Below are 17,328 nucleotides of genomic sequence, written 5' to 3'. Positions count from 1 at the left end.
AGCAGGGGTAGAGGATATCACAGCAGGCCTCCAAGGCACCCAAAAGGTGTTCCAGTGACACATTGTTAAACCTTTTTGCCTTTCATGGACATCTTCCCTGCAACAGTCAGGGGCTGGAAGCACCTAGATGTGTGTGTGCGGCTGGACTTTTACAATGGCACCCAGCGTGATGAAGCGGCAAGGTGATGGTGGGCGGGCGAATCAGAGCCCGCCTGCCATGAAAATGGCATGTTTCCCGGGAACGCATAAATAATGTAGTGGGTTTGGGACAATACGGCGTGAAAACCCGTCATCGCGGCCAACAGATAAAACGTTGTTTTATCTGCCCACTACCGCACTTAGTGCAAATTTGGGATTCTGCCCATTGTGTATAGTTGGAAGTAAGATAAGGGAGTGGCTTTTGAATTAATAAGCAATAGTCTAATTACTTGTGCAAGTAGAAGCACAGTAAACAAATAATCAGATACAATAATACTAACTCATTGAAGTATTATGATTTACATGTCTCCAACATCCAAGCTCCAATGATAAGCCTGGCTTCACATAACCTAATGATTATAAACTTCTGTTGATACCAAAATAATTGTATTCATAGCTTATTGAACTTTAAGGCTACTTCCAATGGATCATATGGATTAAACTATAATAAACAAGGCACTAAACATGTATTCCAGAAATGAGCTCTACCTTTACAACATGTGTTATGGTTATGCTAGTTTTTGGAAATAATAAAACTATAACTTGGTTCAATGCATAGAGCAATACCAGTTTTTTAAAGTAAAATCAACGTGAATCATAAGTCTAGAAAATCTGAGCAGGCTTGTCCATTGTGTCTATGGAAATGTCTGGTTGTTAATTGACTTTGAAAAGAAAAATCTAACAGAAGGTATAATTGCATCCAAATACATATTAAACACAGGACATTGAATAAACAAAGTGATATATAAAGTAAAACAAAAAACGATGGGGGTCTCACACAATAAACAAATAAAATGACAGACATGGAGGAGATTTGTGAGGAAACAGATAAACAGTGGGGAATTCCGTTGATTAAAAACAGGCTAACCTATACTACCCATGTCAAAATAAACCCAGGCAACTAAAATCCTACCGTGTAAGAAAATGGTTTTGTTTATGAGCAGTAAACGGGAGAATCTCTTGATTGATGATAAACTAGTGAATGGCAGCCAACTTGCCTGACCAATCTCCTTGTTTCTTTTAAGGATGTGATACTTCCCAATAAATTTTGGAAATCCCAATATCATTGTGTGTCGTGACTTCCAAAAGGCCATAAAGTTCAACCCAAAAGACAGATCCTCAAGTGCTGGGAGTTCAGAAGTTAAACTTGGAAAAATATAAAACATGGGCTGAAGAGGCGGAAATTGTGAACATCTGAGGAGTTAACTCAGGTTGGTGTGAAGTGCTGAGAGATCAGGGTTCGAATCCTTATTGCGTCCATTTTACATGAATAACTTGGTTTTGGAAGCTCAATCAAAACTCATCAAATGTTCATTGGATAGCAATTAAGAAAGGTAAAAGAAAGGTCACAGACTTTCTCCACAGATGCTGCTGAACCTGCTGAGTATTTCCAGCGTTTTCTATTTTCCTATTAATTGAGAAAGGCAGTTGATTCTGAGGAAGCAGCTACAGAATGTGTAGGAGGGTAGGTAATACGTTACAGTAAGGTACTGCACATGGGAAAAACGATTGGTGACTTTATGAATATTGTCAAAAGCAACAGGTGAAATTGGATGAGGTGCAGAAGTTTTTGTAGAATCCATGCTGACAAGGCCACTCAATGCAGAGCGGCAAGTAAGCAAAGGATTCCCTTTGCTGAACTACACAGTAAATAGAGTGCAAGATTAATGATCATGGAAATGAAAATCCAGAGAGATGTATAACTGATATTTTTCACTGTCACCCAAAGTAAAAATGACTCCCTTGTATGCTGATAAGGTGCTATTTTAATGCAAGGGGAGAACTTTTAGCTCATCAGGCAGGCACGCACCTGATCTGACCAAGTGTAAAATGACAATGACGTCGGGCGAGCGACCTGACGTCACCGTGTAGTCCCGCAATATTTCGAACAGTGGGTGCACGCCGGAGTTGGCAGTGTGCCCGCCGACAATTAAAAGGCCTTTTAGGGCCATTAAAATGGTAATTGGCGAAAAGGCCAAGTGGCCTTTGCATTTTTTAGGAAACCTCATCCACAGGTTGGACAAGGTTTCAAACAGCAAATAAAAATGAAATAAAAATTTTAAAATGTAATAAATAACATGTCCCTGCTCGTGTGACAGAGTCACATAAGGGGACATGTTTTATAACATGATAGAAATCTTTATTTTTAATGTTTTAAACTGTTCATCAGCTGCCTCAGGGAGATTTTCAAGCACACACACCTGTGCGTGTGTGCGCACTTGCACACTCGGCCTCCTTTCCCCCTGCCCCCACACAGGCAGCGCTAAGCGCTGCCACACACGTTTCACACTGGGTGGGCCTTAATTGGCCCGCCAGCATGAAATTGTGGTCCAGCCCCAATCGCGCGCAGCAGTCGGCTTCCTGGTTGCCCCCGCCCGCCCCTGCTGAGCCCGCCCGATGAGGGAAAAATCTTCCCCCAGACCTTTATTTCTTGTAAACAGGACAGGAAGCATGTTGTCAGCTTTGACAGTGTGTGCTGGTGGACTGGTGAACCAGAGGTCTGGAGCAATAATGCAACCAGAGTGTTAATTCAAAAGGACACCATGTCACCATCTCTGGAAAGGAAAGTCTGCTTTCAGAGTAGGTGACCATGAAGCCATTGGATTGTCATAAAAATCTGACTGCTTCTCTAATGCCCTAGAGGAAAGAAATTTAGCCTGGTCCCACCGATATGTGACTCCGCACCGATGTATTTGACTTTTAACTGCCCTCTGCAGTTGTCCAGCAATCTATTCAGTGGTCTCAAACTTTCTCCGGACTACTATAGAGAGGAAATAATTGACAGGCCTTGCCAGTGGTGCCAAACTATAGTAGCAGTTTTTAATACAGTGAGCCCTTTGTTTTAATATGGCTAGCTGAGTATTATGGTAGGTAGAGACAAAAGCCCCAATCAAAGGGCGTGGGGGAGGCCAAAATGGCTGAAGACCCCAACAAGATCAGGGTAGTGGAGTTCCTGCTGGCCAAATGGAGAGCCTGGCTGGCAGGTAGGAAATAGCATCGAAAGGCTTCCTTGATGGGCTGAGGCGTTCCTGGCCTGCAAGGTGAGCTGAGATACTTACATGATGGAGCCAGCATTTCCTGCCTCTCTTTCACAGCCAAGTTCACTGATCCTGCTGGAATTGGTGCAGCACCACGTCACTTTTAGGGGAACTCACAGGCAGGTCTCTACCTACCAGACCAGCCATATGGTGAAGGTGGCTTTTCAAAGGCTGCAGGGCTAAGACTTGTTTGGGGAAGGGGAGAGAAGAGGTCTCAGGCAAAGGAAGAGCCTGCAGGGTGAGGGCTGTACTGGGGAAGGGGAGTATTTCAGGGTGTGCGTGGGGGCACATGTTGATCTGTGCACAGCATCAAGCTGGTCAGGGCTGAGGAGGCAGTCTCCAGAGGAGATGAGGCCAGGTGGAGATGTGATGGTCTGTGTGAGAGAGTGAGTGGTGATGTCCTTTGAACTGGCAGTGAGTGAGATGCCAGTGAATGTGTGATGGCCTTGTGAGTGTGTGAGTTTAGAGTGATGAGATGTTTGCCTTATTCTGGTGGCACGGATGAGATCATTCATCCTCTTTTTGCACTGGATGGCCAACCCCTTCTGTGCAGCGTTGACAATGACCACCACTGCCACTCAAGCCGAAGTGGTGAGATTGCTGGACCTCCAGTGGCCAGAGCAGGGGTGGAGGACATCACAGCGGGCCTCCAAAAGACATTCCAGTGACAGGTCACTGAACTCTTCTTGGCTTTCAGGGCCATGTCTTCACTGGAGCAGTCCTAGGCTATAAGCATTGAGAACTGTGTGTGCGGTTGCAGTTTAGATATGGCACCCAGAGTGAGAATATGGTGAGGTAACGGTGTGGCAGGCGATTCAGAGGCCACCAGCCAGTGTGATGGCCTGCCCACCATCTACAAGGCACAAGTCAGGAATGTGATGGAATACTCCCCACTTGCCTGGGTGAGTGCAGCTCCCACAACACTGAAAATGCTGGACACCATCCAGGACAAAGCAGCCCACTTGACTGGCACCACAAATGTTCACTCCTTCCACCACCGACGCACAGTGGCAGCGTTGTGTACCATCTACAAGATGCATGGGCAGGAACTCACAAAGCTTCCTTAGACAGCACCTTCCAAATCCACAACCAACTAGAAGGACAAGGGCAGCAGACACATGGGAACACCACCACCTGGAAGTTCCCCTCCAAGCCACTCACCATCCTGACCTGGAAAGATATCGCCGTTCCTTCACTGTCGCAGGGTCAAAATCCTGGAATGCCCTTCCTAACAGCACTGTGGCTGTACCTATGCAACACAGACTGCAGCAGTTCAAGAAGGCAGCTCAACACTGTCTTCTCAAGGGCAATTAGGGATGGGCAATAAATGCTGGCCTAGTCAGCGAAGCCAACGTTCCATGAATGAATAAAAAAAATGTAATCTTTAAACCTCTACCCCAATTCCCTCACACCTTTCAAGGGAGCTTAATATTGAGGTCAAAGTCTGTTCACAAAGACTGGAAGGAAAAGCAGTGGCTAGTTCACCATCAAAAGCTTTTTGCACTTCCTGGTAGTATTAGCACGCTTCTAACTTAAAGTATGTTAGTTAGTTAAAGCAACTCACCAAGTGACAATTTCTGCTGAATCAGAGTTTCAGGGGTTGCTTTAGATCCACTGGATAGAAGTTTGGTCTGTTACTTATTTATTCCTTTTCTTTTTTAAAATTTATTCTGCTTTATAGCAGTAAACTCCATATTGAGAGAAGTGTGCATGTATTCCTAAACATGAGTAATTGTTCAGAAATAAGACTGCCTCCATCACTTCTGTGCTGGTCCCAGCTCACCAATGCCTTAACATTAAAATTAATTATTCTCATGTTCGAGTCCCTCCATGGCCTTGCTCCTCCCTATCTCTGTAACTTCCTCCAGCTTTGCGACCTTGAGAGCTCAATGTCCCTCCACTTCCCTTTGCTCCAACATACCTTCAGTTTTCAGCTGCCTAGCTTTAAATTCTGGAATTCTCTCATTAACAGTGTGAAATTTGGATCTGTAGCGCTGCTGCAGTCAATGCTACGGAAGTGGATACAGTGCTTCCAGTGGGGTTTACATGGTGCAGGTAATTCCCAACTGGCTCGGGAATATTAAGCCATACCGGCTGATTTGAAGCATGATTTACAAACCTGGGCCATGCAGGTCATTTCACAATATATTTGCTTGTTACTCACCAAAGGACAATTGTACAGCAGCAAGAAGGACCCATCATTAGCGTTATTTAAAGGGCGAGGCACCCAATTGGCAGCAAGGTGCTTTACGCTAACATCTGCTATGACAAGGTCTCTGGAAGAACCGTGGAGTGTTTTTGGAGGCGCTGTGATGAGTTGCTGAATTTAACAGGAAGTGTTGCTGCATCTTCACAGGGAGGGATTTGGTGACCTGTCAACAGGAAAGGCTGCAGCTGTTTGGGGAGATATAGTTGCTGTGTCTCTTGATCTGCAGCATGACAGAGAAATGGTGCAGAGGCTGTGAAGAGCACGTGCTGTGCACAATTCCCTCTGTCAATTTGGAGCTGGAATCCTCCATGCTCCCTGCCAGTGACAGAAGGATGTATGGCAGGCTTGTCAAAGAACCCAGCATCTCAGTGTGCATCTCATCACCGTTCTCCTGCATACCACTTCATCTAAGCTCCCTTTAGCAGGACTCATCTGCAGCATTCCCCTACGGTGAGCTGGCAGACAAACTATCTTTTCCCCCCTTGGCTGGCTGCAGCCCACTTGCGCCCAGTGATTCAACATGTGCAGATCCCCCAACTCTATACTAGCTGCTAAGTTACCTGCAGTGCCAATATATAAACTGATGACTTGAGTGTCAAATCAAGTGACAGTGCTGTGATGTTGCTCTCTTTCTTTCTCTCTCTCCCTCTCTGTCTCTCTGTCTCTCTCTCTCTCTCTCTCCCCCCCCACTCTGTCTCTTCCTCCTAGATGTGGGGCAGGATTTTCAGCTCGGTGTGTGCCCGATACGCACGAGTGTGAAATAGCATGCGATGACATCGGGTGAGCATCCGCTTGGTCGGAAGGCGCGTGCGCGAGTTGGCAGCACGCCTGTCGACAATTAAGAGGGCTATTAGGTCCAATAATCAATTAATTAGTTTGAATTTTTCACTGCCCCTCCAACCTTAAGGTTGGTGGGCAGCCGAAAAAGCCAGGCAGCCTTTGCATTTTTTGCGAAGCCTCATCCACGGGCAGGATGAGTTTTCCAACAATGCATAAAAATTTTTTTTTTAAATTTTAAACTCATTTTTCACATGTTTCTGTTCATGGGCTGAATTTCCCCCCATCGGGGGGAAAGTTGAAGGGCAGGCGCGCACAGGTGTGCTTCCGATCGGAGGCGCGGCGCCATTTTACGTGGGTGGGTCAATTAAGGCCCGCCCAGCGTGACATCCGCATAGAAGCGCTATGTGCTCCTTGTGCGGGCGGGGGGGCAGAATCCCAAAATTGAGAGTGCGTTCTTTCGCACATTCGCACGAAAGAGCACATTCATCTTCCTGAGGCTAAGTGCTGCCTCAGGGAGATCGGCTCAAAATGTTGAAAACCTAAAAATAGAAAAATAAAATTTCCCTACCATGTCCCCTCATGTGACAATGTCACCTGAGTTGGGACATGTCCATAATTTTTACAAAACCTTTATTAAAATTTTTAAAAACCTACAGGAAACCTCATCCCGCCTGTGGATGAGGTTTCATGCTTTTTCTAATTCCCGCCGGGGCTCCTGGCCTGCCCACCAACCTTAAGGTTGGACGAGCAGGTCCTTTAATTGCATAATTGACCTCAATTGGCCATTGACAGGTCGGCGGGCGCGCAGCTGATTTTGCTGCACTCCCACCTTCCTAAAAATTTAAATGGGGCGCGGTGACATCGGGGGTTCCCCCCGGCATCACCGCGCGTCATTTTATGCATCGGCAAGTGGGTCCTGCCCCCACTCTCTGACACGTAAAATCCTGCCCCTTGTGACAGAGTCACATGTGGGGACACGTTTCCCTTTTTTAAAAAATCTTTATCTTTCATTTTAAAAATCTTCAACTCCCTGAGGCAGCCCTATGCCTTCTGGGAGCTTTCACTGAGCACGCCAACCCCCCTAGCATGTGCAAGCTTCAGAGCTCGCGCTCCTCCCAACCCCGCAGCGCTGACATTCTCAGCACGCATTTCACACTGGCTGGCTGTTATTTGGCCGGCCAGCGTGAAATCGCGGTTGGGACCTGATCGCAAATGCTGGACCGTTTTGCGGCCGCTCCTGAGCCCGCCTGCCCAACAAGGGGAAAATCCTCCTCATGTTGTGGATGGACAGGTTCCAGTTCTCGGGGCTCATGAAGCATTAAATCAGAAGGGGAGGGTTGAGGTTCCAGATTAGGGGTGTGTTGGAAAGCACGAGATTCATGGTCATACCATCCACAGCTTGCACTTCATGCCACATAGGGTGAGGCAGATTTGAGAAGGGGCATAAGGCAAGAAAATACTCTAATCATGATTGCCCTCAGTGTTGCCCGGTGCTGTGGATCTGGCATGGCCATCCCCATGATGTGAACTACCACCTCCAGTGGATATGGGCGATGCAGGCATGTCCGTCCACCTCTGGCTCTACTCTGCTTCTATTGTGATGCACCTTGTTTTGCGGGAGAGAGGGCAGGACATCAGTGATTGTGTTCCACTGTGCATGGGCAATGTGCCTGCCATAAACTGTATAGATAGAGGTAATGTGAAGCAGCAGATCTGGTTGTGAGGCTGGTGTGAGGGTGAAGTGTGAATGGGGTTTGGATGTTAGGCGTGAGTCCTGGGTGCCAGTGACTGCTGATAAGTGAATGATGGGGATGAGGTGCATTGAGCAATATTGAGAGGTTGGTGGAGCAGTAGGTAAATATCCTACGAAGGTGCATTTACTGACCTTGATCACCCTGATGAGCTCATTAAACTTCTTGTGGCACTACTGGCAGATCCTCGAGGTAACATTCCAGGAATTGACCTCCCTGAACACCAACTCCCAGTCCCTTTGGAGTGTATTCCTTACAAACAAACGGACATATGAATTAGGAGCAGGAGTAGGCCACACAGCCCCTCGAGCCTGCTCCGCCATTGAATGAGATCATGGCTGATCTGATTGTAACCTCAACTCCACATTCCCGCCTACGGCTGATAACATTTCACCCCCTTGCTTATCAAGAATCTATCTATGTTTGCCTTAAAAATATTCAAAGACTCTACTTCCACCGCCTTTTAAGAAAGAGAGTTCCAATGGCTCACAATCCACTGAGAGAAAAATTTCCTCCTCATCCCTGTCCTAAATGGGTGACCCCTTATTTTTAAAGAGTGGCCCCTAGTTCTAGATTCTTTCAAGAAGAAACACCCTCTCCACATTAACCCTGTCAAGATCCTTCTGGATCTTAATATGTTTCAATCAAGTCGTCTCTTACTCTTCTAAACTCCAGCGGATACAAGCCTAGCCTCGTCAACCTTTCCTCATAAGACAACTCACCCAAACCAGATATTAGTTTAGGAAACTTTCTCTGAACTGCTTCCGACACATTACATTCATTTTCATTCATTCCTTAAATAAGGTCTCCAATACTGTACACAGAACTCCAGATGTGGTCTCGCCAATGTCCTGTATAACTGAAGCATAACCTCCCTACTTTTGTATTCAATTCTCCTTGCAATAAATGATAACATTCAATTAGCTTTCCTCAATATTTGCTGTACCTGCATATGGCCTTTTGCAATTCATGCACTAGGACCCCTCCTAGATCACTCTGCATATCAGAGCTCTGTAATTTCTCACCATTTAGTTAATATGCTTCTTTTTTATTTTTCTGCCAAAATGCACAATTTGACACTTTCCCACATTATACTCCATTTGCCAGGTCTTTGTCCACTCACTTAAGCTATCTCTATCCATTTCTAGCTTCCTTGTGTCCTCTTCCCACTGTACCATTCCACCTATCTTTGTGTCATCAGCAAATTTAGCAACCAAACCTTTGGTCCCATCATCCAAATCATTTATATAAATTGTAAAAAGTTGAGGCCCCAGCACTGATCCCTGTGGCACACCACTCATTACATCTTGCCAACCTGAAACAGACCCATTTATGCCTACCCTGTTTCCTGTTAGCTACCCAATCTTCTAGCCATGCCAATCTGTTACCTCCTATACCATGAGTTTTTATTTTTCACAATAACCTTTGATATGGCACCTTGGCAAACGCCTTCTAGAAATCTAAATACAGTACATCCATCGGTTCCCCTTTATCTACAGCATATGTTACTTCTTCAAAGAACTCCAATAAACTGGTTAAAAATGATTTCCCTTTCATAAAACCATGTTGACTCTGCCTGATTACTTTGAACTTTTCCAACTACCCTGCTATAACATCTTTAATAATAGCTTCTAATATTTTCCCTATGACAGATGTTAAGCTAACAGGCCTGTAGTTTCCTACTTTCTGTCTCCCTCCCTTTTTGAGTAAAGAGGTTACATTCCCTATTTTCCAATCTAATGGAAACTTCCCTGAATCTAGAGAATTTTGGAAAATTTAAACCAACGCATCAACTATCTCACTAGTCACTTTTTTCAAGACCCTAGGATGAAGTCCATCAGGACCCGGGGACTTGTCAACCCGCAGCTCCAACAATTTTCTCAGCATCACTTCCCTGGCAATTGTAATTTTCCCAAGTTCCTCCCTCCCTTCCATTTCCTGATTTACAGCTATTTCTGGGATGTTACTTGTATCCTCTATAGTTGAGACCAATGCAAAATATTGGTTCAATTCATCTGCCATCTCTTTATTTTCAAGTATTAATTCCCTAGACCAACTTTCTATAGGACCAGTTCTGGCTTTGTTAACCCTATTCTTTTTTAAATATCTATAGAAATTTTCTCTCCCTATTAATACTTTGGTCATTCATTGTTGTTTTTTACATTCTGTCCAATCTTCTGACCTGCCACCCAACTTTGTGCAATTATATGCTTTTTCTTTAAGTGTGATTCTACCTTTAACTTTTTAAATTAACCACAGATGGTGGGTCATCCCCTTGGAAATTTTCTTTCCTGTTGTAATGTATCTATTCTGTGTATTCTGGAATATCCCCTTAAATGTCCGCCACCACAAATCTCTTGACCTATCCCTTAACTAATTTGCCAGTTCACTTTAGCTAGCTGTGCTTTCATGCCCTAATAATTACGCTTATTTAAACTTAAAACACTTGTCTTGGACCCACTCTTCTCTCCCTCAAACTAAATGTAAAATTCAATCATATTATGATCGCTGCTACCTAGGGTGCCTTCACGATGAGGTTATCAATTAATCCCATCACATTGCAGAATATCAGGTCTAGTATAGCCTGCTCTCTGGTTGGTGCTAGAATATGCCCTTCTAAGAAACTATCCCAAAAACATTCTTTGAACTCCTCATCTAGGCTACCTTTGCCCATCTGATTTTCCCAGTGTATATGCAGATTAAAATACTCCATGATTATCACCATACCTTTCTGACAAGCTTGATTATTTCTTCATTTATAGCCCTTCCTACCATTTGGTTACTGTTAGCGGTCCTGTACAACACTCCCACAGGTGACTTCTTGCCTTTATCATTTCTCATCTCTCCCCAAACCTTTTCTGCATCTTGCTTTCCTGAACTTAGGTCATCCTTCTCTAATGTGCTAATACTATCATTAATTAACAGAGTCACCCCTCCACCTTTTCCTATCTTCCTCTCCTTTCTAAATGTCACGTAGCCTTCAATATTCAGGTCCCAATCTATGTCATCCTGCAGCCATGTCCCAGTGATGCCTATCAGATCCTACTTATTTCTATTTTCACTCTCAGTTCATCTCTTTTATTTCGAATGCTACATGCATTCAGATACAGAGCATTTATTTTTTTTTCCTTTTGTTATTTTTGTAACCTCCAGCCTTATCTAATGACTTATTCTTAGATTTGCACTCTCTGTCCCGTCTTGTCATGGTCTGCTTATTATTTCCCACATTAATACCTTTCTCTTTTGTTTTTCTCTACTCTTTGATTTACCATATATTCCCAAATGTGATTCCTTGCCCCCACTATTTAGTTTAAAACCCTCTCTACTTCCCTAGTTATGCAGCTTGCTAGAATGCTGATCCCAGCACAGTTCAGGCGTAGACCACCCCAACGGTGCAGCCCCCACTTTCCCCAGTACTGGTGCCAGTGCCCCAAGAAGTGGAACCCACTTCTCCCACATTAATCTTTGAGCTACTATTGACCTCTCTAAATTTTTGGACCCTTTTGCCAATTTGCACGTGGCTCATGTAATAATCCAGAGATTAATACCTTTGAGGTTCTGCTTTTTAATTTAGTGTCTAGCTCCTCATACTCTCTATGCAGTGTCTCTGGACCACATGCAGAAGCATGACCTCCCTCCTCCACCCTTAATGCTCCCAGCATCACATCTGTGAACCTAGGAGCCCTCTCTCTTCCCTGGTGCTCCATTTGTGCAGCTCCTACTTTCAATGTCAGTTCAAGCAACCAGCAGCAGCTCCCTTCCACTGAGTCCGGCTCCCATTTATGAGGAGCAGGCTAGTTTGTGAGATGAAAGAACACTGCCCGGTTCCCTTCTGAGCACTCAGGCAGCTAACAACACAGGGCCCACTTGATCCAACAATGCCATCAGGTAAATGAGGAGGGAGCACCAAGTTTGCATGCTGCCTGCCTGAATGACAATGAGCAAGAGAAGGTGCAAACTGTAACCCCGCACCCAAGAATGGACCATTGCCAATTTTTAGCTTCAAATCTCTTTCCCTCTATATCTCTCTGTCCTCCTTCAAAATGCAACTTAAAAATATCTTTGACCAAGCTACCAGACCCTTGCCTTAATATCTCTTTTTTTGGCTCAATAATGTATTTTTGCCTGAAAACACTCCTGTGAAGTGCCTTGAAACATTTCCTGACAGTACAGGCACTATATACTTGCAAGTCATTGATGTTGCCCTTAAAATGACAGTGAGTTGGAAGGGCTGTTTTGGTAGTAGTCTGGGAGCAGAGATCTGGGTTCCCTTTTTCGATGGAGAACAGTGCAAACAGACCTCAAAAATAAGAGGGGAGATAACTACTTAAAGTGAACTACATCAGCTGTCGAATATGTCAGTGTCCACCAAAAGAAATAATCCTGGATTCCAGCATTAAATCCTATTTGTAAAGTGAGTAGTAATACTCTTTATCCTCCATTGTGTGCCATCAGTTTCAGTGAAACAATATCAGAAATAAATTATTGTGGTGAAAGGAATTTTTCTAAAATATTGGGACAGAAATTAGTTTTAGGTGGGATCAAATAATGGGCGGTATCGAATCAGCCTCCCATAATACTCAGTTCCACTGAAGTCAATGGAACTAAACCTCCAGTGAGGCATATATTGGCAGGTGATTTATTAATCTGTTTTGTGCTACTGCTTAAGATAAATTTTCTGTACCATTATTTTGTGTAAACTTTACCTGTGTTTCAATTTAAGGCAGTGGTCCTATTTGAGGGATAAGATATTTGATCACATAGCAAGAAATAATGGACTTTAAAACAATTCATGGTACCTGAAGAACTTTGAGATATAAATGACTGTCTTGTCTTAAAATATGATAGAGGTAATGTTCTCGTCTAGTTCTCCTACTCTATGATAACCTCTAAATTTGATTAATACTTTGCAGTTCACTTGCAGGGAGGCGACGTGAACTACACAATCCATTTGGGAACAAGAGGCAAATTCCTGCATTGGGTCTAATAGGGGCCCTACTCTCCTAAACAGAAGAGGCTGCTGTCACATGGTGACTCTGATTCGTGTCGGTGCAGACTCGATGGGCTGAAGGGCCTCTTCTGCACTGTGTGATTCTGTGATTCAATGACCAAATGCCTTGTTCGCTTGTCACAGTGGCACCTCCACCCACACAGTCAACTGAACACCGCCAGATCAGAGATACAAGTGACAACGTGTTAGTTTTCAGAATCAAAATTAGAGTCATTTCCAGGAAAAACCAAGCCCTTCTGCTGAAAAGTTATTTGGGCCTCCCCCAAAGAAAAAGACATTGCATTCGACTGGGGTGTTTGCAACTGAATCAAGTACTTGTATTGTAGCTGATAACTTAATTATCATAAAGCCTGTTCTTCTACGTTTAGGGTTATGAATAACTTCTTTTATAGCTAAATTGCAGGCCTTCAAATCAGATTTCTGGATCTTGGGCCAAAATATGAACAAAATCCACTGCAAATAAACACCCTCTTTATTGGGTCAAGTATAAAATGGTGTGCTTATGGTCAGAAAACACGCATGTTTAATCAGAAAATCAGCCATTGGCAAGAACATGCATCACTTATTTTTGTACACCACAGTTTCTCCAGAGAAGTTGGCATATTTCATCAGCCCCTTTGTCAATTCTCCCTACCACTACACCGCCCCCACCACCCCCCGGCTCATCTCTCTCCCAAAACTTCAATTCGGCATCATACATGCCACAGATATTTGGAGTTGCACTTGCAATAAAGTGCTCCCCAACACTAAACATTAATCACATGGGAAGTGTAAGATGCTGATTTTTGACAACAACGGGTTTTGTTGGGTTTAATTTTGAAATTTACTTGATGTTAGAGTTTACATTCAACAGGATTGTTGCAGTACATGGTTTGATTCTCGTAGTTGAGCAAACCTCTGACTCTAGTTCAATTGTGTGCTTGTCAAACGGGTTGAAATCTTACCATCTCTGTTCTGTGACCACAATGCTGAATGGTTTTCAAGTGGCTGAAGGAGTATTCATTGATCTCCAAGATCAGCGTGCGGCTATTTCCAGCTTTGAACAGAATCCAACATGTCAGAGGCATCCTCCAACTCCCATCATGTCTTGAATCAGTATATGTTGTGTTCTTATAACGATATAAGTCCTTAAGCTTACTTACAGTGGAGTACGTAAGGCACCAATCACTCATAAGAGATTGCGTAAACACATTGTAGGTTAATTTATTAAAACTAGGCACATGAGAACAGCTTTACATTGTTGTAAAGCTTGGAGCACTAGGGGCTGTTCTAATATTGAAACTAAAGCTCAAGTGCTCCCTTAAATGAATAAGAAGTGCTTTCTTTGAAAAACTGTTCAAAAAGGAAACAAAACAGAATCACGCCAGACACCTGGTAAACTTAAAGCGCATGTATTCAAGTATTTGCCTCTAGCTGGAATGATGTTTTGAAGACTGAAAGCCCTATCAGATTTCCAACTTGTCTTATTTCTGCCACATAATGGAATTACTAATTGTCCTGTGCAAATCTCCAGTAACTTGTTATGGTGCAGCAATTGAGAAGTGTAATTAACTATAATGCATGGGAATACTTTGTAAGAAAATTGGGAATCTGGCTCAGCCCCAGTGTTTCAGAAAATGCCACTCATATTTTTAGGGCTTCACTAGAAATAACGTTTTTATTCAGTATCAAAAATCACTCCTGTAAGCAAGTCTTCTCTTCTTATGAGTGGAGTATGATTTTATACACAAAATCTCTGATGACATCGCTCAAGAAAAGTTCTTAATGGTAATATTCATTTCTTGGCGGGCAATGCTCATATTAGCCTTTGAGTAAAAGATCTGTAAAATTCTTGCAGATCATAGCTATTACTTGCTGATTTTTGTTCCTTGTATTTATTTTTTCATTGTGAAACAAGACAAAAATCTGATCCCAGCAGATCTGAAACCCAGGACTATAAATTTTGCATGATTATTGTGGGAAATTTTCCTGATTTTCCATTTGTTCCACCATTGTTTGTGAGTCACACAATTTCCAAATCACCAAAAAATAAATGAATACTGAAGCCTTCATAGCGCGACATCATTCCTTGGCACTTTTACAGCAGATTTGAAACTATTAGAATGTTAAACAGTCATTTAACGGAACACGCAATTGCAATATAGCTTTGATACCATGAACAATTATTCACCAGATTATTAAGATTAAGTGCTAGACAGGTAGAGTAGCTCAGTAAGCACTTGTAAGGTGAAATATTAACTTTTCACTCACAAACAGACCTCGAACATTTTTCAACACTTTTTCATTCTGGTATTGTTCTCATTTTATCTCTGATTTCAGAGGCAAGGTTGTTTAATTTTAAATGGTAACACTTTTCTGAAATGTATTTCCCCAACGTGTGTTCATTTTTTGTATTTTCTTTTGTATCATGGATTCTCAATTGGTTTTCACTGGGCTCAGTGATAATCTGGGGTTAGGTACTATATCACATGAAGAGTAATATTCAATTAGAGGGATCAGGCAGGGACTTAGCAAAGCTGCCTAAACTCAAGGGCTTGTGTGAAACAGAAACAGACCTGTAACATTTCTTGGAAATGCTACTTTTTCAAGTATCTTTAGAATGGAAAAGACTGGCTGGGATATTGTTTCTCAGTAATTTGACAGATTATTAGTTTTAAGATACAAAATATCAGTTTTGAAAAAGGCAAAATTGAAACCACAGGTAATTCCACAGATATCTCACAATGCATTGCATTAAAAAGTCAGGATGTGCATAAACAGAGGCTCTGTCTACTTAGAATTTGATAAAATCTTACATGTGTTTGTGGTTCACAAGTATGAAACGATTTCTAGACTGCAGATGATGCAACAATATCATCTATTTGCAAAAAAAATCATTAACATTCTCCTCTCCCCTCCCTCCCCAGAGGGCATTAATTCCTTGCTGGGGTAACATTTCAACTTCCAACAGGTGTCAGTCAGCCTCAGGAACTCATCCAGGTTTCCTTTATTCAAATGTAAGCTTTAATTGTTCGCAGGCTATTTGAAGACAAACCTGATCTATTTCCACAACTTCCCTACATACATAGTCGCAGTTAGATAATGATCATAAGTGGGAAATCTAGCCAATTTTCCCTTTCCCAAACGCTGAAGGTTGCTGAAGCCAATGGTAGAGTGCCCACCGCTGACTGCAGCCGAAACCTGCTCTTTCAATGCAGGCTTGAGCATCAAACCTAAGAAGTTCCTAATTTGTTTGGCTCATTTTTCCACTAGATAAAACAACAACTTGTATTTCTATAGCACCTTTGCCATTGTAAAACAGCCCAAGAGGATGCTCAAGAGGTCGGAATTGGAGGAGTGCAGGTATCTCAGTTGTAGGGCTGGAAGAGATTACAGAGGCAAAGAGAGATGAGGCATGGAAGATTCTGAAACTAGGATGAGAATTTTAAAAACAAGATGTTGCTTAACTGGGGTCAATGTAGGTCACTTCAGCTTTCAGAATAGCCCCTAAGTACTTATTTAAGGGACCATATAGCATCAGTGCGAAGCAGTTCTGTCTGTTCCATAACATAAACTTTGCAGTATTTTGTATGCTGTCTAGCTTTCTAGCAGGTACAGACCTCCTGCAATGTGCCAGGGATTGATCTGCAATTATTGTAGCCTTCAAAGGCAATACCATTTTTTGATGTTAAGACTATTATGAGATTCACACAAGTGATTGTCAAAAGAGAATGGGTATGAATTAACCTCACACCACCAAAGCAGGAAACTTATAAACTTTCTATGCGTCATTTTGCAAGATCTCATGGGAGCTTGAAGACTGGCATGGATTCTTTCAGCATCCTGGCTATAATGTCCTTCAGCTATTACTACTGAAAATAGATTAACTGGTTGCCCATGTTCTTGTTGTTTGTAGACCGTCCTGCCTACAAAATGGCTTGCTCTGTCTGTTGGCCTAACTATCCTTACATTTTAACTGCCAGCTGGTATCTAGAATACCATAGATTGACTGACAGATATGCACTTCAGGATGTCCCAAAGAACTTTACAGCCAATGGAGTGGTTTACTGAAGTATATTTTTCCAATGCAGGATGACAGCTAATTTGCATATAGCAAGGATCCACCAACAGCAATATTTCAATGGCCAAATAATCTGTTTTAGAAGTTGGATAAAGGATAAACATTGGTCAGCACACCAAGGAGAGCTCATCAAATGGTGCCATAAGACCTATCAGAATCAACTGAAAAGGCAGTTTAACACCTCATCTGAAACACGGCATCTCTGACTGTGCAGGACTCCGTCAGTACTGCACGAGAGTGTCAGCCTGGATTTTATATTCAACTCCCTAAAGTGGGGTTTA

This window comes from Cetorhinus maximus, chromosome 19 (assembly GCF_964194155.1).
Source record: "Cetorhinus maximus chromosome 19, sCetMax3.hap1.1, whole genome shotgun sequence".
In the NCBI taxonomy this organism is placed as follows: Eukaryota; Metazoa; Chordata; class Chondrichthyes; order Lamniformes; family Cetorhinidae; genus Cetorhinus; species Cetorhinus maximus.
This window is presented reverse-complemented; position numbering follows the sequence as displayed.